At 43.8% G+C, this 21306-nt stretch overlaps 1 long non-coding RNA gene across 1 annotated transcript in view; it reads left to right on the forward strand.

The window, feature by feature from the left end:
* Nucleotides 1-21028, forward strand: part of Gm41067 — a 30733-nt gene extending 9705 nt beyond the window's left edge. The window contains exon 3 of the long non-coding RNA XR_873969.2: nucleotides 20930-21028. This is a non-coding gene — a long non-coding RNA (predicted gene, 41067). The remainder of the gene's footprint in view (nucleotides 1-20929) is intronic.
* Nucleotides 21029-21306: the final 278 nt, after the last annotated feature.

A 21306-nucleotide genomic window follows, 5' to 3' on the forward strand; every position in this document is an offset into this window, starting at 1 on the left:
GCTGGATTGACAAGAAGCTGTGAGGTCAGAGCGTCCATCCTAGGGGAGGAGGAAGGTCAGGAGATTGAAAATGACGCAAGGAGTCTCAGGCTGCTAAGACAAGCTTTATTCACCTCTGCCAAAGACCACCACACAGACAGGCAGGCACCTACCTACCTATGCATAAGACAGGCACCCTGGCTGGCTGATGAAACAAAGGCAAAGGCTCCAACTAGGGCTGGTGTCTCGGACCTCAAGGCCAGTTTTATATTAAATCCACACAAAAGTGGCAGTCTGACAGGAATGTTGCATAACAGCAACATCATATTTTATTTCCAGTCTCCTGGACATCTGATATCAGCCATTTTGTGCTGACTCATAGCTCCCAGATGTCCAGTGTTCACCACCGATGCTCATGTCGGAGTCTACACCAGCCTCATCTTTTCTGAAGATGAACTGGCCCTTACCGCCCCTGTTCCTGTAGAAGCTCACCCCTGCCTCCTACCTCACTGAAGTTTCTGCAGTAAATCTTTTTAAAAGGCCACCCTTGCTATCCTATTTCTAGGAACCCACCCCCACCCCTACCCTAGTTCTCCTTCTCAAGCTCCCACCCATAAATCTATAATAAACTTTTCTCTAAAACTCACCATCACTGGTCAGTGAATTTTGTTCTTCCCATTTAAAAGCCAACAACAACCTGAAGGCCAGACTCAGGGTAGCTTTGGTGACTACTGAGTCTGCAGGATCCTAGATACCAGAGAAAGACTCAATCGTGATCAAGACACTCCAACTTTCCCATGTCACCAAGCCAGTCAGAATTACATAGTAAGACCCGATCTCCTTTCCAAAAGGAGGGGATGTTCTTCTTAAAATTAGTAGAAGAAAAGAGCCAAGTGATGGTGACTCAGACCCAGGACACCAGAGGCAGTAGCAGGCAGATCTCTCAGTCTGAGGTCAGTCTGGTCTACAGAGCAAGTTCCAGAACAGCCAAGGGCTACACAGAGAAACCCCATTGGGAAAACCAAAAGGAAGAAGAGGAGGAGGAGGAAGCAAGGGGAATTGACAAGAGGGCAGTGTGAGGAAGGCTGCAGAAGGAGAAGAGGCGGCGGCGGCAGCACGGGAGACATGACATGTCCTCAAGAGAGGCATTGGCGCCCTGGCCCTTCTCCTTCACTTGCTTCCTAGCTGGCATGAGGCAAACAGCTTTGCTTGTTTTCTGCCTCATCATAGGACTGAAGCCAATGGAGCAAACTAGCCATGGACAGAAAGCATAAACCCAAATAAGTCTCTTTTCCTCCCCAGTTGTCCATCTTGGGTATACTGTCACTGTGGTTGAGAGCTGTCTGGTACACACTCTGTCCCCAGTGCTTGCGGCTATATAAACACAGTATTTATGTCAATATTTCCCTCCTTATACAATCCTTCTTAGCTAGTCATAAAAAGAAAATATCTCCCAGGCATCTATAGTCTTCACACACTAATTTATACTATAAAAGGAACCTTGTATTTGTGATTAAATTAAAACTGCAAGAAAGAGATGATTCTAGGATATCTGACAGATCCACGTTACAAATCACGTGTGTTTTAAAGTTCTCAGAGAGAACCTTCTGATGTGGTCAGAGGGGCAGGTGGCATGGAAGACCCATAAAGAGATGCCAGTTGCTGTCTCTCAAGATAGAGGATGTGGCCACAAGCCAAGGAATGTGAGCAGCCTTTAGAAGTTGGAAAACACAAAGAAACTGTCTTTTTCTGATACCACGTAGAAAGGGACGTGGTCCTGCCAACGCCCTGATTTTAGTGGTGTGTCTTGACTCATGACAGACTTCTGACCTACACAGCTGTAAGAGAACACATCTGGTCATTAACTTGGTCACAATTTGTAGCAGTGGCAACAGGAAAATGAGTATGCCTTCATTCTGAACTTAGAAACACAGCTTTTTCTGCATGTCCTGCTTTCGGTCCTTACGGGTTGCCACTATCAGTGACATCAACAACGACTTCGGGCTATTGGAAGTTAGACGAGGGGAGAGTCGTGAAGTATACCAAGGCAATCAAAATGTGGAATTGTACAGCCCAGTCCTAGTCAATACTTCTATAACACAGCTACCAAGCTGAAGGCTTCCTCAGGGAACGTTGCAGAAGAGGGAGTGGAAAGATTATTGTTCAGAGCCAGAGGGGCAGTGAGCTCAATGTGACACTGTGTCTCCTGTGAATGTCTGAAGCTACACCCATAAAGTCTCACCTCCGTGACTTCCTGAACCGGAGCTGAATGACCAATAGTCATGCCGAAGTGAGTGTCTAAAAGCCAGGCGGCCTCAACCCTACACAAAGAACTGCAGGCAACCAAGGAAGGCCAAGAGCAGGAGAGATAGCCTTCACCAGGCAAGAGCCACCAACTGGTTATCCAATACCACATGGTCAGCCTTGAAAACATATATATGACTGAGCAGGTTGGACTTAGGTGTTTAGGAATACACACACACACACACACACACCACACTCACACACACAGACACACACACACACACCACACACACCACACACCACACACCACACACACCCCCCACACACACCATACACACCACACACACACACACACATACACACACACACACACACATACACACACACACACACACACTCACACACATACACACACACATACACACACACACACACACACACACACATACACACACACACACCCCACAAAATATCACATCACAACAATCATCCAAAAAAAAGAGGTCGGAGAAATTTGAAAGAGAACAAAGAGAAGATCATGGCAGAGTTTAGAGAGAGGAAAGGGAAGGGGGAAATGGTGTGGTTGATTATATTATAGTCTCAAAAAAATATTTAGAAAAGCTCAACAGCAAGAGAACAATACTTCCAGGTAGAGACTGAGTTGTCATGGGCAAGCTTGCAATGCAGGTTGAGGAGAGTGCCAGTCATTGGCCATCTGCATTCTCCATCCACGTTCTTCCATAGGGATGCTTTTGTAGTGCTACATAAACATGGCCTCCAAGCCAGTTTCCCGGCATACCTGCCACCATGCTACCCAAGAACCTGGAACTACTACTAGAGCTAACGGTTTCATCTGCCACACTGACACATCTTGATTACATGCTTGCCAGTGTCCACTGAAGTAGTTAGTTTGGAATTAATTACCCTATAAAGCCCAGCCTCCATGGACCTGTATCACTTTCCTAGAGCTAATGTAGGGAATTATCTACAATCTCAGTATTTTTTTATTTTGTATTTATTTATTTATTTATTTATTTATTTATTTATTTATTTATTTAGGTTTTTCGAGACAGGATTTCTCTGTGTAGCCCTGACTGTCCAGGAACTCACTTTGTAGATCAGGCTGGCCTCGAACTCAGAAATCTGCCTGCCTCTGCCTCCCGAGTGCTGGGATTAAAGGCGTGCACCACCACGCCCAGCTCAGTACCTTTTTTAAAGGATTTATTTTAATTATGTGTATGTGTTTGGGGTCTGTGCACATGTGAGAAGTTGCTCCTGAAGAGAATGTCTTTCAGGACAGATCACCTTTAGCTGGAGTTGCAGGTGAGCCATCCATCATGGCTGCTGGTAACCAAACTCGGGTCGTCTGTAAGAGCAGTACACTTGCTGAGCTTTCTCTCCAGTCCTGGGCTCAGTGTCATAAAACATAAATATATTCCAACATCAATCCGGAAATCCGAAGTCGAAAGCCAGCTTCCCTGTGTCGGACCATGAGGCAGTAGTTCTCAATCTATGGGGTCGTGACCTCTTTAGGAGTCAAATATCAGATAGCCTGTGTATCAGATATTTACATTACTGCTCATAACAGTAGTAAAGTCACAGTTATAAAGTAGCAATGAAACTAATTTTGTGGTTGGAGGTCACACAACATGAGGAACTGTATTAAAGGGTCACAGCATTAGGAAAGCTGAGAAGCTCTGACATAGAGAAACTTTTCTTCAGCTCAGATTCATGGCTCCCTGGCCTCTTACCAAGCACACTTACAACTACAATTTAAGGGCCATCTGGATGATTCAGGCCAATGTCCCCTCTCAAGATCCTTCACCTAATTGCACCTGCACGGACTTCTTATGTAAGATAGCAGTCATGTAGGCATGGAGGATTAAGAGGCAGAGAACAGAGTTCCTTATGGGTCTGTTACAGCTGGCTAGCAATCCGCTCCCCTCGGTTGCTCTAGAAACACTCTTGTCTACGTGCATAAACAGTAATGCTCCTGTGCACATTTTCCAAACTGAAAAACAAACCAGGAAGCCACCTAGACTCCTACCGGGAGGTGAATGGTTAAATCCAGGTAGTGTCTTGACAAACAGAAATCCATTCATCAGGCAAAACGACTGATATGCTGCCACAGGCAACAGCACAAAATGTACTTTTAGCATAATGATGGAGATGCAAATTCTTATGATTGTATGTGGTATGGTTCTGGGGTGTGTGCATGCACACACATACATGTGGTATAGTGAGTGGCGTCGGTCCTCAGTTTCCATCTTGTTTGTGACTGTCTCTATTGCTGTTCGCTATTGTATACATCAAGCTAGTTGGCCCTTAGCTTCCAACAATTCTGTCTGTCTCTCACCTTGCCATAGGAGCACTAGTATTATAGGTGAGGGCTATTACATCCAGCTTTTGTGGGTTCCTGAGATTAGAACTCAAGACTTCACACTTTTGTGCCATAAGCAAGTGCTCCACTGAGCCATCTCCCCAGCATCAAGATATTGTTTTTATAAAGACTAAATCATATAGGGGCTGGAGAGATGGCTCAGTGGTTAAGAGCATTGGCTGCTCTTCCAGAGGACCAGGGTTCAATTCCTAGCACATACATGAAGCAGATCACAAGAAATCTGACACTCTCTTCTGGTCTGCACTGACGGGCACATATCCCCACACGTGTATGTGTAATTAAAAATGAAATCTTTTGTGATTGGGTTACCTCACTCAGGATGGTATCCTCCAGATACATCCATTTGCCCAAGAATTTCATAAATTCATTGTTTTTAATAGCTGAGTAGTACTCCATTGTGTAAATGTACTACATTTTCTGTATCCATTCCTCTGTTGAGGGGCATCTGGGTTCTTTCCTGCTTCTGGCTATTATAAATGAGGCTGCTATGAACATAGTGGAGCATGTATCCTTATTACCAGTTGGAACTTCTTCTGGATATATGCCCAGGAGAGGTATTGCTGGATCCTCCGGTAGTACTATGTCCAGTTTTCTGAGGAACCGCCAGACTGATTTCCAGAGTGGTTGTACAAGCTTGCAACCCCACCAGCAATGGAGGAGTGTTCCTCTTTCTCCACATCCTCGCCAGCATCTGCTGTCACCTGAATTTTTGATCCTAGTCATTCTGACTGGTGTGAGGTGGAGTGAGGTAACCCAATCACAAAAGAAGTCACTTGATATGCACTCACTGATAAGTGGATATTAGCCCAGAAACCTAGAATACCCAAGATACAACTTCCAAAACACAAGAAAATCAAGAAGGAAGACCAACTCGTAGATACTTCATTCCTCCCTAGAATAGGGAAGAAAATGTCCATGGAAGGAGTTGCAGAGACAAAATTTAGAGCTAAGAAGAAAGGATGGACCATCCAGAGACTGCCCCACCCAGGGGTCCATCCCATAATCAGCCACCAAACGCAGACACTATTGCATACACCAGCAAGATTTTGATGAAAGGACCCTGATATAGCTGTCTCTTGTGAGGCTAGGCCAGTGCCTGGCAAATACAGAAGTGGATGCTCACAGTCATCTATTGGATGGAACACAGGGCCCTCAATGGAGGAGCTAGAGAAAGTACTCAAGGAACTGAAGGGGTCTGCAACCCTATAGGTGGAACAACAATATGAACTAACCAGTACAACCAGAACTCATGTCTCTAGCTGCATATGTAGCAGAAGATGACCTAGTCGGCCATCATTGGGAAAAGAACACCCGTGGTCTAGCAAACTTTATATGCCCCAGTACAGGGGAAAGCCAGGGCCAAGAAGTAGGAGTGAGTGGGAGCAGGGCAGGGGCTGGGGGGAGGGTATAGGGGACTTTTGGGATAGCATTTGAAATGTAAATGAAGAAAATATCCAATAATAAAAAAGAGAAAAATGAAATCTTAAAAGATATTAATGCATATAAGTTATTGGCTAGGGATAGCTATATGGTGAAAGCACAATGTTTTCTCTTTGAATGAAAGATGATATGGATAAAATTCAGAATAGCAACCCCCTGTGCCCCCTCCTTCCCTGGGGTTAACCAGAAGAGTAGTGTGCATGACTGGCGAAGGCTCAGTAACTTCAGCGTTGCCGGAGATGTTTTAGATATTAGGTTGCATGGCGAGTCCCTTGATGTTTGTTACACTTTCTAATTTACATGTGACAAATGTGCCTTCATAGGTAACAAATGTTGCCGTGTTTTTAAAAAGTAGGTGGTTGGGGGCCCCGCAAGATGGCTCGGTGGGCAAAGCATCTGAAATCCTGAAAGACCACCTGGGTTCCATATGCAGGTCACACACACACACACACACACACACACACACACACACACACACACACACACCGCCCCCGTAGTGGCCTCTGATCTCTACATTTGTGCTGTGGCACACACACATGCACATATGTGCAAGTGCAGACATACACAAACACGCACAAATACGTGTAATTCATTATTAAAGTAGGCATATGGGGGCTCCCATGTTAGACTCTCACCGAGTGGAGATGCGCCCAAGTTGCTAGCTAGTTCAAAGGGCTCTGTTGGAAAGGTGCAGAGGAGGAAGGGGTGGAATGCACTTAGGACCTGACGCCTGAGTCCACACACTCCCTCCTTGCCTCTTTCTCACAGGGTTTCTCTTTCTCTTCCTCTTTCTGTTTTTGTTGTTGTTGTTGTTTTGGTTTTGTTTTTTTTCCATCAAGTTCCCTGAGCAGGGAGGATCTTTTCATCTTCTGTGGCAAGTAACCACCAGTAAACTGACTTACTCATCTGTGGCTGCCAAACTCAAACGTAGGCCTGATTCTTTTCTCCGTGGGCAGCAGAAGGCAGCGAGACTGGCCTGCTCTGTGAGAGAGAACATTGTAGTCACGGGGGACTATCCTACTCTTCTGCAAGGCCAAGGACTTTCCATTCCCTCTTAACATAATCCAGCTGCGACACACATAATAAACATACCCTGGCTTTCTCCAATAGGGTCACAGACATAAGTGAATCCTGCTGTGGCATACAAAGACAATGTAGAGAGGCTCCCTACCAGCAGGCTGGGGATGCATCTCAGTGGTGGAGTGTTTGCCTAACATGCGTGAGTCTTGGGGGGTTCCATCCACAGCGCCACCCATACAGAAACTTTGCCTCCAGGCTCAAACTGAAGCTGATGCCCACCCTTCCCCTTGGCCTGCTGCAATTTCTCACTCTTCTGCCACTGATGGACTCAGAGGGAAGTTCAAAGCACGTTTAGACAACCTATCACGTATCCGATATGAGGCAGGGTGGAAGAGAATCAATTGTATCTCCATGTCAACAAAGGTGACTGAGAACAGGTAAACATGGTGGCCCTTATTTCTGCAGTAGACATTCCTGGTATCAATAATTTCCTTTCCACACAGACCTACTGTGTGTGCCCTTGGCCTTCACCATCAATCACAGCTATCAAGGCAGTGTGACTCTGGGTGATCCTTTCTATGTCTGTACTTTGATGGAGAAGAAGGGCCCTAGTCTGATACAATTTGAAGCTTCAATGCAACAAAAGATTCCAAGTGTTAAAGGCCTCTGCTGGACATTAAGACTTCAGGGCCAAATGAGTCTTGAAGCCTGGGAATGAAACAAAGTGACTCCTCCTCCTTTGTTTTTTTATGTGAATGGGAAAGACACTTCTTTGTAAGAGGGTCCTCCAATTAGGAGGCTGATTCCACAGTGTGGCTATTGTGAACAGAATTGCGGTAAACATGGGTGTGCAGGCATCTCCACTGCATGTGGTCTTTGACTCCTAGCGCCATACCCAGGAATGGTACAAGGAAGTCATAGGGTGCTTCTATTTTTAGTGTTTGGGGAAACCCACACTGATTTCCCTAGAGTTGAGTTTCCTCACCTCTCTTTGTGCTCTCTGGCTGGGGCAGTCAAAAGTCTTAAGCAGGCACATCTCAGCAGCAGAGAGCCTCCTTACTGACTTGGCTAGGAAGTCCCAGATCCAGGACTCCTGATTAGCATCGTCAGGAATTGCATCATAGCCCACAAGCAACCATCTTCTTTCTAAAAAAAATAGTTAATTCTTACTAGAATATATTACTTGTATGAAATAATGGGTTTCACTGTGGCATTCCCATACATGCACAGTGATATACGCTGGTCATATTGGCCCTTCTGTATCCCCCCCCACCTGGGAAGTAATAATACTAATTGCTAATTGCCTCTTTTCTCTTCTTTCTTTCTTTCTTTCTTTCTTTCTTTCTTTCTTTCTTTCTTTCTTTCTTTCTTCCTTCCTTCCTTCCTTTCTTTATTTTTTTTAAACTTGGATTTTGAACTGAGCATAGTGGCTTACATCTATAGTCTCAGCATCTGGAAGGCAGAGGCAGGAGGATTACTCTAAGTTCACGGTTAGCCTGGTCTGCCTGGTGAATTGCTAGCCAGCCAGGATACAAAGTAAGACTGTTTCACTGAATACATGAAGAAAAGATCCTGCATGAGAGAGAATATATGTGACATCTGTTTATGTTAAGTGGGGGCTAGGACCTGTTAGGTTTATGTGCTAGGCAAGTACTCCGGTAGCGATCTATACCCTAAGCCTGCGGTTTCTCTTCCTGAGTCAGGCTTATTTTCTTTCACGTGATGATCACTGCTGAGTTCCATTCACTACTTTTTTTTTTTTTTTTTTTTTTTTTTTTTTTTTTGCAAATGATGTCATTTCATTCTTCGTGACTGAACAAAACCTGATTGCGTATTTATGTCACACCTTCCTCCTCTCCAGGTCCCCAGGTCCCCAGGCTGAGTGCACAGCTTGGCTGTTGTGAGCAGAGCTTCTGTAAACATGGGTGTGTGGGTATCTCTGCTGTACTTGGGCTTTGACTCCTGACACACACCCAGACGTGGTACAACTAAGCCATGTGGTGCTTCTAGCTTTTGTGCGTTTAAGGAAACTCCATACGGATTTCCCTGTAGGTTAAACTCCTTTACATTTCCGTCCACAGTACATAAGGGGTCTTGCTTCCCCTACACCCTACTGCTCCCTCTTGTTCAGCCTTTATATGATGGACTGTCTTGGGGAGGTAGTTTTTTTTCCTCCCTAAATAGAAAAATAACCCCAACTGACTTTTAGAATGACCAGATTCAATGAATGAGAATTACCAAGAAATATGTCAGATGATGTGCACTATTAAATACCTGTAGAACAGTGGTTGGGCCATGGCTTTGAACTCGCCTGCTGTCTTGTGCTCAACTAACCAAACCGGTGCTGACTCGCCATGCTTCCTGAAATGGATAAACTGGAGAGTGACTGAATGTGAGTCCGGGGCATTCCCAGCGTTTTGTCTTACTTGAGTGAGCTGACTGCCCAGGACTGGTGAAGATGCAGCTGCAGGGAAACGGAGCAAGACAAAGACACAGAGGGACGATGACAGAGACAGAGAGAACCCTTTGACAAAAATCAGTCGCTCTTTTTGCCTGGCTTCTGTTTTCAACCCGTAAGTGCTACGTGATTGTGCAATGGGTGGGAATTCTAGAAGATTTCCCAGTTTTCAGGGCCGCCCGCAGCAAGCATCCTTATTGTCATTATTTCTCAATAGGTTTTGATAAAATTTCAAAGATAAGCTGAAAGTTGCTTAAGGCTTTTCCTTAATAACATTTCCAGGGTGAAGCTTTCCATTGTGGAAGTTTGGGGGATTTCTGGATGCCTGCATCTTGAGTGTAAGTGTGCAGAGCAATCACCTGGGATCTGGCTGAAAACACAGGTTCGATTCTATAGGTCCTGGGGCTGGGGGCTGACAGGCTGCATTTCTAAGAAGCCTCACCTGCACACATATGTGTTTAAGAACAAACCAAGGACGTTTCTCAAAAAACGTCATGTGTTTTTACATACAGCGATTCCAACAACTAGAGGGTTGCTAGTCCAACAAGCAAGCCCCTACAGTTCAATACTGTGTTAGAAACCCCTGTGAGGACCTGGTGAAAGCTATGGGATAAGTTCACAGTAAAATGCATGAACACAGACTTTAGCGTGCAATCGCAAAGCCCCCCCCCCCCCCCCCCGCATTAGCCTCAGGTCTCAGGATAACCAGGTACACCATCAGCCTGGTTCTGATGAGGAATTGTGGGAACCTTGGACTGGTAATGTCTAAGAACTGCTGGGCACCTAGGACGTGGAATCAGGAATTGTCATCATCCCCCATTTTACAAATTAAGGTCACTGGTGCACAATTTTAAGCGATTTTCCATGGGTATTTGGGGACAAATATTTAGTAGCTTGACTCCTAAGCCGGGTTTTTTAATTATCACTTTGCACTGCAATTATAACGTGTTAGCAATTACTTTGAAGGAACTGGTTATATTTTATTAGAAGTAAGATGTGAACATGAAGGCTGGTTAGACCCAAGGTTCTCAGATTCTGATGAGCGGTCAGAATCTCTTGGAATTGCTGAACATAATGACAACTTATCAGTTGGGTTCCATCCTACGTGTGGGCAATCGTTTCTGGGATGAGGTCAGACAACTGAAAGATTAACAAATGGCCTCACCAATTCTGGTGCACAGAGTTTGAGTATCCCTGTTGTAGACCTTTTAAGAACAGGGTTCTGAGTTCGAGGCCAACCTGGTCTACATACTGAGTTCCAGGACAGCCAGGGCTACATGGAGAAATACTGTCTGGAAAAACAAAACAAAACTAAACTAAACAAAACAAATAAGCAAAAAATCCAAAGGAAAGTTAAGTGAGGTTCCGTTTTAAGACTCTGAGGGGCTCTGTCTCCAGAGGAAGATGTGGCTCGAGGGTTAGCAAGCCTTTGGGTCTAATTTGGATGAAAGCCAGCAAGGGAACTTAAAAAAGCTATTCAGGGATCAGAAGGCCTTGTTCGTTCATAGGTCTTTCATACTGTATCCACCAAGTGGACAGAGAAATTTTGAAAAACAATTCATTCAATCAAAGACAACTTTTTGATAAAAAAAAAATTATAGAGACAGTGGTAGCATTAACCTGTTGTCTCACCTCCACCTCCAGACAAGCTTAAGGTATTACTTATGTATTTATTGTATGTATGTATGTATGTATATACATAGTATTTTGTATGTAAATGTTTTGTGTATGAATGTATTTATTATTTATAGATATTAAATGCACATATTATATTTATTATTTATTTATTTGTGTATATGGGGTGAATTAGAGTCACAACAAAAAGGGTAGGGAAACAGCTTGACTTTCTCCTAAACTCTTGTTTCGATTTTCCTTTTGTCACGTATTTAATTAAGAAACATTGATTGTCCCTTCACTTTCACCTACACTCTAGAGCTGAGAAAGGCCTGCCCGCTCCCTTCTCAGGGTCACTAGTCTTTCCAATAAAGCCTGGGTACCTGGAAAGGGATATGTAGAACAAGAGAATCACACACACAAGAGTAGAGCAAAAGAGATCAGAAGATGAGAGAAGGGCAGCTCTTGTCCTCATGGCTGAAGCAGGTGACAAGTATAGACTCAGAGGTGGGAGTGAGATCATCCCGAAATTTGTTTCTTTTCTCCCCTGACGTCAGCTCGGGACGAAAGAATCCAGGGCCTCAGGGATGCTGCGGGTGAGCTCTACCATTGCACTGCATTTGTGGTGTCTCTAAGATTATAGATATTTTACAGATTATTAGCTTACATATCTCTGGTCATATTTTAAAAGTGATTGTTAGGTAGTTGGTGAGCCGTGTAGAGAAAGGAAGTGCGTGATCAGCAGGGCCAGGTGTGGATTTACTTGGAACAAGTCATGTCAAACTAACCCCACCCTATGGTACATTAGGGAACCATGGTCAGTACTGGGTTGAGTGGGCGGTAGGGAAGCAGACATAATGGGTAAGAAGCCTTTGGCTTTTTTGTTTTGTTTGAAATATGTACAATGTGGCTGTATATATTAGACATTGGCTAGGTATGGAATCACATCTCATGATACCCCTGAGAAGAATACTGCCCAAGGGAAGCCCTGGGTTCAATACCTAGCACCGAATAAAATAAAATAAAATAAAATAAGATAAAATAAAACAAAAAAAGAAAATGCCGTCTTCTTAAAATAATACTAAGAAATTCAGGCTCTTCAAGCCTGAGCCCCAGGCAAGGCTTAGCAGGAGAGTGTCTTCCTAAACTCAGGTTGCCCATCCATAGGGATTCCAAGAATCTACTTTCTTTTTATGCCCCCGCCCACGGGATTTCATCTAAGCTCTTCATTTTGATGGGCAGGTTTAAGCATAAACCTGAAAGGTCTGGAAGCTATGAGAAGAACAAGGCTGAGGAGGTGGCTCGGTAAAGCTCTTGTCTACCCCTCATCATGAGGTCCTAGGTCAATCTCTGGCAAAAACAAACAGCAAAAAGGAGCGAACCCCAGAGAAGAGAGGGTGTCGATAATGCAGTTTTGAGATAGGGCTGGTACACTGTTCGCTGCAGAGCTTCTAATCCACACTCCTAGGTCTCAGGGAAATCCAGCTTAGTCAGCACAAGCAAAAGGTGGTTACAACGATAGTAGATGCAGTTTCTTGGAAACAGGTCAGGGCTGGGAATCTGTTGTGAATCCTTGCATCCATTGTGAAGTTTCCTGATTTAAAACTGACCTCCCCTCCCCCATAAGAACTTTAGAGTTAGTCCACTGCTGGTTGTTTTTGTGGCTCAGTGACATTGCAACTCTGGTCTTTCCCCTGTAACTCTAGACACTGTCAAAGAAGGTGGGAAAGAATGGATGGGAGCTGGGAACATAAAAACCCTAAAAGAAACATGTCTGGGGATGTCTGCTGGCATTACATTTATGACAACTGTGTTAGCTGAAATGGTAAGCTATATTTTAGGAGAAAAAAATGAGCCACACAAAGGATGGTTACTGAGAATTATATATAAATATAACTTATACGAGTAAGATATACAACTAAGTAAACATGGTAGACGATATAAACAGACAATGGAAGAGGAAGAATTTTGGTGAAAAAATTCAGGAAAAGATGTTCAAGCCACACTAATTATCAATAAAATGCAAATTAAGTTTGCATTATGGAATGGGTATTGTGACCATTAAATCACCAAATAACAACCACACTTTGATTTCAGAGTTCAGACTCGTTTCCAGCACTCACGGGGCCAGGGTGAAAGGTAAAAGTGTTAGGGGTGCTGTCTGGGCTGCTCTGTGAATGCCAAACAGGAGAGTGTATATGCTTATAGCAACATATTGGAAGGGAGGGAGGGAGGGAGGGAGGGAGGGAGGGAGGGAGGGAGGGAGGGTGGGAGAAGAGAGGGAGGGAGGACTAACGAACTTTAGTACCATGCTAGAAGAATAGTAACTTATCCACGGGGATGTGTCAGGTGGCACCAGGCATAGTGAAGCATGTCTACAACCCCAGCAGTGCTAGAGTATTGTGAGTCCCAGTCCAGGTTGCTTAAACGATACAGTTAGTGTGAGAACAGTCTGGAGTATATAATGAGACCCGTCTCAAAAAGCAAAATGAAACAATAATAAAACTACTATAACCGAGTGGGAAAAATAAGGGTAGAAAACTCCCTATGGTATAAAGGGGCCAGGCCAGTGTGTGTGTGTGTGTGTGTGTGTGTGTGTGTCAGCCTTTCATTGAGCTCAGAGATTCTCAAAGGCAGGCTGTGGTTTATTTATTTTTGGTTTCGTTTTGATTATTAAAGATTGGTTTCACAAGACAGGGTTATTCTTTGTAATCCTGGCTGTGCTGGACTTGCTTTGTAGACCAGGCTGGTCCTGAACTCACCTTGATCTGTGTCTCTGGTATTAAAGGCACGTACCACCATACTCAGCCTAAAGAGTTTATTTGAAGATTTTTTTTTTTTCATTTCTTTGAAGAGTTTCAATCAATGGATTTTGGTCACATCCATCTCTCCCTCAACTCTTCCCCACTTCACACCCTAGCCATTCAATTTCTCTTTCTTTTCCTTCCTCTTCAAGTCCAATTTGTGCTGCCCAAATATTTCTGGATATGTGGTCTTCACTTGAGTTTGCAGTTTACCTGGGGATTACACACTTCAAGGAAAGTGTTTCTCTCTTTCCTAGAGGCTCATAGTTGCCAATAGCCCACAACTTGGGGTGGGGTTGTGAGCCCAACTCTCCTCTCCATACTCCACCCTGGGATTTATCTGGCTTGTGCTTGGACAGATCTTGGTATGTGCTGTTGCAGCTGCTGTGAGTGTGTATGTGTAGCTACCCTGCTGGATCCAGAGAATAACATTTCCTTCCAGGCCTTAGGCAACCCTTTCTGCCCCCGTCTTCCAGAATGATCCCTGGGTCTTGGGAAGGAGTCCAGTATATACGTTCCCGTTAGGGCTGAGCATCTGGCAATCTCTTGGCCAGTCTTGGGTCACTATGTTAATCAATGTCTACTGCAAATAGAACCTTTTCAATGAGAGATGCAATAGATGCAATGTATTCTCTATTGAATGTCCATTGGTAGGATGACAGTAGTAGATTCTCCCTTAGGGTTCATGACCTATTTAGCAAACAGATGGTGTGTGTGTGTGTGTGTGTTTCTGTGTGTCTGTGTGTGTGTATGTGTGTGTGTCTCTGTGTGTCTGTGTGTGTCTCTGTGTGTCTGTGTGTGTGTGTGTATCTGTGTGTGTCCGTGTGTGTGTCTGTGTGTGTATGTGTCTGTGTGTATCTGTGTTTGTGTGTGTGAGTGTGTGTGTGTGTGAGTGTGTGTGTGTCTGTGTGTGTGAGTGTCTGTGTGTGAGTGTGTGTGTGTCTGTGTGTGTGTCTGTGTGTGTGTGTGTCTGTGTGTGTGTATGTGTCTGTGTGTGTATGTGTGAGTGTGTGTGTCTGTGTTTGTGTGAGTGTGTCTCTGTGTGTGTGTGTGTTTGTGTGTGAATGTTTCGTTAGCATGTACAATATGCATGTTGGATGCCTGCGGCAGAGACCAGAAGAGGGTGTTCGATCCCCTGGAACTGGAGTTACAAATGGCCGTAAGCCACCAGATGAGTCCTGAGAATTAAGCCTGGGTTCTCTGCAAGAGCAATAAGGACTCTAGACTGCTGAACCATCTCTCCAAGGCATAATATTTTTACAAGCTAAAAACTAAGAAAACTAACACACACAACACACACAACACAACCAAGTCACACAGAAAAATAAATCAAGGAAAAGGTAAGTACAAAATTCAGAGTATAGAGGTAAGTGCTTTTGAACCAGGGAACAGAAATAGACTATGTAGGTGGATTCAAAGATATTGTTAGGATTTAAGTGTTAGCTGAACACAGAGGTATCCCACCTGTAACCCGAGCACATGGGAGTTTGAGGCAGGAAACTGAAGCCCAATTTGTTTATTCAATAATACCCTGTTATACACACACACAAAGGATTTAAGTGCTGTGTCAAGTAAGAGATTCCCTATTGTTTATTTTATTATGCTTAATCACATTTATATAAAGTATTGTATAATAAAAATGTTAATAAGAACCAAACAGCTTCATTGTTAAGTATAAAAAGATTCTACTATACCATCTTGTGTGGTTTTCTTTTAGGGGTACAGGCACTATGAAAACAGTCATTTATACTTTTAACTATGCTAGCTTTACAATGCTATTTGAATATACTAAAAAACCTTATTTGCTTCCGTCCATTTGGGGGAAAAGGACACAGCTATGTGGAAGCACAGACACATAAGAGAACTGGCTATTGCCCTACAGATACTTTGTAAAATGAAGACACGGGGAGCTCTGTTGTAATAGAGAGAGGCTTACTAATAATACACAACTAGCATTCTTTTCTTCCTTCCTTCCTTCCTTCCTTCCTTCCTTCCTTCCTTCCTTCCTTCCTTCCTTCCTTTCTTTCTTTCTTTCTTTCTTTCTTTCTTTCTTTCTTTCTTTCTTTCTTTCTTTCTTTCTTTCTTTTCTTCGAGACAGGGTTTCTCCATGTAGTCCTGGCTGTCCTGGAACTCACTTTGTAGACCAGGCTGGCCTCGAACTCAGAAATCCTCCTGCCTCTGCCTCTGCCACCATGCCCGGCACACTAGCATTCTTAATAAAGGAATGGAACTGAGCTCAAGTTTTTGAAGGTTTTGAAGAGGGTGGAAATGCAGGACATGGTAGACTCTGATCAACTTGACTGAGTTAGAAACAAGCTTCTCTTCCTATAAGTTGCCTCTCTTCACATGTTTTTGTCTCAGTCAAGGCTAAGGTAACTAACACAGACTCTGTTTTGAAGTTTAGCATAACCGAAGGGAGGAAATTTGTTTGTTTGTTTGTTTGTTTGGGGGGTAGTCTTCAGGAATACTCTTCCCAGCCCTGTGATACTTAGTTTTTGTTTGATGTCCTAGTTGCAGGGAGGAGAGCCACAGAACAAAAGCGAACTTCCCTAAGCATTTAAGGGATGCTCTGAGGATTCAGGTGCGGTCTAGGGCCAAGTTTGTCTCATCCCCCCAAGGGCTATTAGTGCTGTCACAACTTGAATTTTCTTTTGTAAAATTTCACCACCATTTCCACGTTGTTTGATTTATTTTGTCTCAGCATTGCTCCAGAACCTAATCACGATCATACAACTCCCCACGTGGGTGTGAACCCTACTCCAACACAGAGTAGTTCACCATCTTTCTTTTCCCAATTCAAAATACAGCACAGCACATACCTCAATGTCTATAACAGGGAAGGAGTTGATATATTTGAATGGACTTTGATTTATTAACTTTTTTTTGGAGACAGGGTCTCACTATGTACTAGAACTCACTATGTAGACCAGGCTGGCCTTGAACTCATCGAGATCCTCCTTCTTCTGCCTCCCTAGAGCTGAACCTAACTAAAGGTGTGTGCCACCATGTCTGCCTACTAACCTAATGTTTAAAGTCCTGTTATTTAGGACTTCTGAGTTGGGGAGCGCCTGTTAACATCTCAACTCTGTACTTCCTTCTCACCCAGAAACTCACTGTTGGTGTGGTAGAGGGCCAGGAAAGAATCCGAGAGTCACCTCCCTATGGCATCTCTCCAGGGCTCCCACTCCAGTCTGTAAGCCTGCTGTACACCAGCACACTTCTGTACAATACTGCATTCATTCAGCTATGTGCCTGGCTTTCTCAGTGGGTGGCAGGCTACTTGAGAAAAATGTCCTTTCCTGCTCATTTTGACCCTTTCACAACTGTGTCCTGAGACTGGACTACATTGTTAGATCAATGAAAGTTGCACAAATCACTCAATCGTTGGGGAAGGCAAATAAGCTCACACCTATTAGAATTATGAGTACCCAAAAGACAAAAGATTCAGAACAGTGGATATATGGTGATACAAGAATTTTTATATACTATCTGTGGGGTGTAAATTAGCATAACTGTCATGGAATTTCTCCAGAACATTAGGAATAAAATTACCCCATAAACCTCCCCCCCAACAAATCCCACAGCTGGGTGTATGTATATCCAAAGAAGATGAAACTTGTATATTGAAGAGACATCAGCACATCCATGTTTATGGCAGCACTGTCTACATTGGTCAAGACATGAGATCAACAGATATGTAAGCGGAGAGCAAGAGAGAGACGGAGAGAGTCTAGTTATTAAAAGAATGAAATCCTATAATTTGTCACACATGGGAACCTGGAGAACACATACTTAAGTAAGTCAGGCACAGAAGGAAAACTAATGTCTGGTCTTGCTCATGCATGGAATCTAAAGATGATCTCAAGCGGAAGACTGTCTGGGATGGTGCTTGCCAAAGGCATGAGTGATTGCGAAGAAGAGAAAGGGAGATGCTGACCAACGGTTAAACAATTACAGGCGGATGGGGTAGGGAGAAGAAGACCAGGGTGGGCAATTATATAGATACGAAAAGTAGATAAGTGATTGCCTAGGGCCCAAGGATGGGAGAAGAGAAATCCGAAAGGATCACTCGTCAATAGCGCTAAAGTTTCTTTCCTGACTGATCAAAATGTCTTACCATCGATCATGATCCGTCAACTCTGAGAACATACTCAAAGTGTCAAGGCTATATACTTTCAACAGGTGAACTGTAGGATAGATGAGTTAAAAGTTAGACAACGTATTGTTATTGTGTGTATATAATACGTGTGCATGAGGAGGGTCCACTTGTGCCATGGTGCACGTGCGGAAGTCAGAGGACAGCTTTAGCAGTCAGTGCTCTCCTTCCACTTTTGGTTCTGGGGCTTGAGCTCAGGTCGTTGGGCTTGTACTGCAAGAGCTTTTATGTGCTAAGCAATTTTGCTGGCTTGTGAATTATCTAATAGAACTGTTTTTTCTTAAATGATATTAAAATGGAGGAATAAATAATGAACAAGGGCATTGATCAGAATTTGCTCCTGCTTTTTTTGGGGGGTAGGGATATTGGAGGACTGAGTGTCTCTTACTCCGTAACCCAGACTAGCTCATAACTTTTTAGTAGCCTAAACTGGCCTTGAACTCAGGATCCTTCTGCCTCTGCCTCTGCAGTGCTGGGAAGAAAAGTGCAGCTTTTCTTCCTCCTCCTCCTCCTCTTCCTCTTCTTGTTCTTTCCTTTTTCATTGAGGTCTTGTTATGCAGTCCAGTTAACCTTGAAATGAGTGCTGACATTTAGTAAGATATTTTGAAAATTCACCTGTTTGGTTTTGTTTGTTTGTTTGTTTGGTGTGCCAGCAAGTGTGAGTGTGCACGTGTGTGTTTTGTGTGAACACGTTTGTGCTTGTGTAGGCCAGGTACCAAGCACTGTCTTCCTCAATCCTGCTCTACTTTATTTCTTTCGGACAAGGTCTCTCACTGAACCTGCAGCTCCTGAGAGGCTGGCCTGGCCAGGTAGGAAGCTCCAGGAACCGGATGTCCCCACCTCCTCGGTTATGGGGTTACAGGTGCTCACTGATAGTTTAGAATCTCTCTCTCTCTCTCTCTCTTTGTTTTGTTTTGTTTTGTTTTGTTTTGTTTTGTTTTGTTTTGTTTTGTTCTGTTCTGCTTTTCAAGACAGGATTTCTCTGTACATCTCTGGCTGTCCTGGAATTTAGCCTGTAGTTCAGGCTAGCCTCGAACTCAGAGATCCACCTGCCTCAGCCTCCTGAGTGTTGGGATTAAAGGCGTGTGCTGTCCAGCTACTGTCTGGCTAGCTATGCTCAGATTTTTGCATGGGTGCTGCGAATCCAAACTCAGGTCCTTGTGTTTGCATAACAAGCCTTTTACCAACTTAGCTATTTCCCTCGCTCTTGAAACTTCACATTTGAATGAAACACTTTAGAAGTAGATATTTCTTCTAATTTCGAGTGGTTGCTATCTATAATAGCTTCAGTTGACTTATTCCATCATCCAATATGTCTCTGGAGTCTAGACTTTAGGATTACAGACAGTTATGCTTGGATGAAAGGTTCTTGGTACCAGTTCTTTATAGGTGATGCATGCACGGTATATTGTGTTTTATGTCACCTAACACAACCAATGTCTTGTCTGAAATTCAGTGAGGCTAGGTTTGACCACCTGAGTTCATGTGATGACAGCCTGGTCTCTTTTATAAAAGTAACCTTTCTCTCTTGTCAATGATAAACTATGGATGGGCAAATGGTAGAACATGGCCCTCTAAATTCCTATCACCCTGTTTCCTAACAGGGTTAACATCTGCTCATTCATAGTCTGCTCATTTATCAGTTCCCACCTGTCCTGGCTAGGTTTTTGTTCTTGTTTTGTTTTGTTTTTTTGTTTGTATTTTTTTTCCGAGACAGGGTTTAGCCCTGGCTGTCCTGGAACTCACTTTGTAGACCAGGCTGGCCTCGAACTCAGAAATCCTCCTGCCTCTGCCTCTCCAGTTCTGGGATTAAAGGCATGCGCCACCACGCCAGGCCAGAGTTCATTTGTTGTTGTTGTTGTTTTCAATTTGACACAAGCTACAGTAATCTGGGAGGAGGGAATCTAGATTAAGGAACTGCCTTCATCAGACTGACCTATAGAGTCTGTAGGGCATTTTCCTGATTCATGATTGATTTGGGAGGGTCCTACTCACTGTGGGTGGTGCTGGTCCTGGGTGGTATTAGAAAGCTGGGGAGCAGGCCATGGGGAGCAGGCCAGTAAACAGTTTCTCCACTGTCTCAGCCTTGATTCCTACCTCGAGATTCCTGCCTTTAATTCCTGCCCTGACTTCCCCTCATGAGAGATTACAACTATAAACTTAAATAAACCCCTTCGCCCCCCAAGTTGCTTCTGTTCATGGTCTTTATACAGCAACAGAAACCAAACTAGGATGGTAGCTATCTGAAAGGAGATTTCCCATCAGCGGAACTAAAAAACTTCCATGTATGGGCAGTTGTCCCGGAATTCCTGATTCTCTCGCTTCCGGTCTTCAGTGTTAGAACTACAGGTGGATACCACCGTGTCCAACATCTTCATCTCAAAGCTGTTTAGGGAAGCCATCTTGCCTAGACTATACCTGGCACATAGTATGTGCTTGATAAAAGTTTAAAAAAAATAGTCATCTAAATGTATTATGACCTGTAGCCTCCCCCAGCCTCGAAGCAGGCTGATCCAGACTTTGACCTTGCTGCCACTACGGAGATTACCTAGGGTGGAGCCTTTCGACCTAGATGGCTCTATTGTTCTGTCAATTGCCACTGGTCTCCTCCAAGACACTGCTACCTGCTGAGAGGGCCCTGAGATATTCAGGAGGAACATCCTATCCTGCATGTCGCCTACAGGCTGGCTCCAGACACCAAGAATGGACTGGGCGGGGGATGGGCCTTCCCCTTATAAGCACACTCTCTTAGTAAACTGGCGAGACTTGAACAGGGAATCGTTTTGGCTTCATTATTTCTCTCGCCGTCTAAGTCTTTTTCAGCCCCAGCCTGCCTTCCAGGTGTACCCGGTTCAAGTAGGCCGCGGGGCTGGCATACAACAATGACCATGCTACCTAGGACTCTTGTAACTCTGGAGGTAAGGAAAACAACGAAATAATAATAATAATAATAATAATAATAATAATAATAATAATAAATAATAATGCCACATCTTTTTGCGTGTAAATTGTTGAGAGCTTTTAGAAACAATTAAAATAAGTTGAAATTTAAAAATCCATATATCTTTAAAATAAGAATATACTTTTACAAATACACATTTTTATGGCTTATAGTTGCACTTGGAAACACATCTGACTCCCCTTGGGAAGTAGCATCTTTCCACTCACTGGTCTTTTGGGATGCTTGGCA

The sequence above is a fragment of the Mus musculus genome, chromosome 13 (genome assembly GCF_000001635.26).
Source record: "Mus musculus strain C57BL/6J chromosome 13, GRCm38.p6 C57BL/6J".
Lineage (NCBI taxonomy): Eukaryota > Metazoa > Chordata > Mammalia > Rodentia > Muridae > Mus > Mus musculus.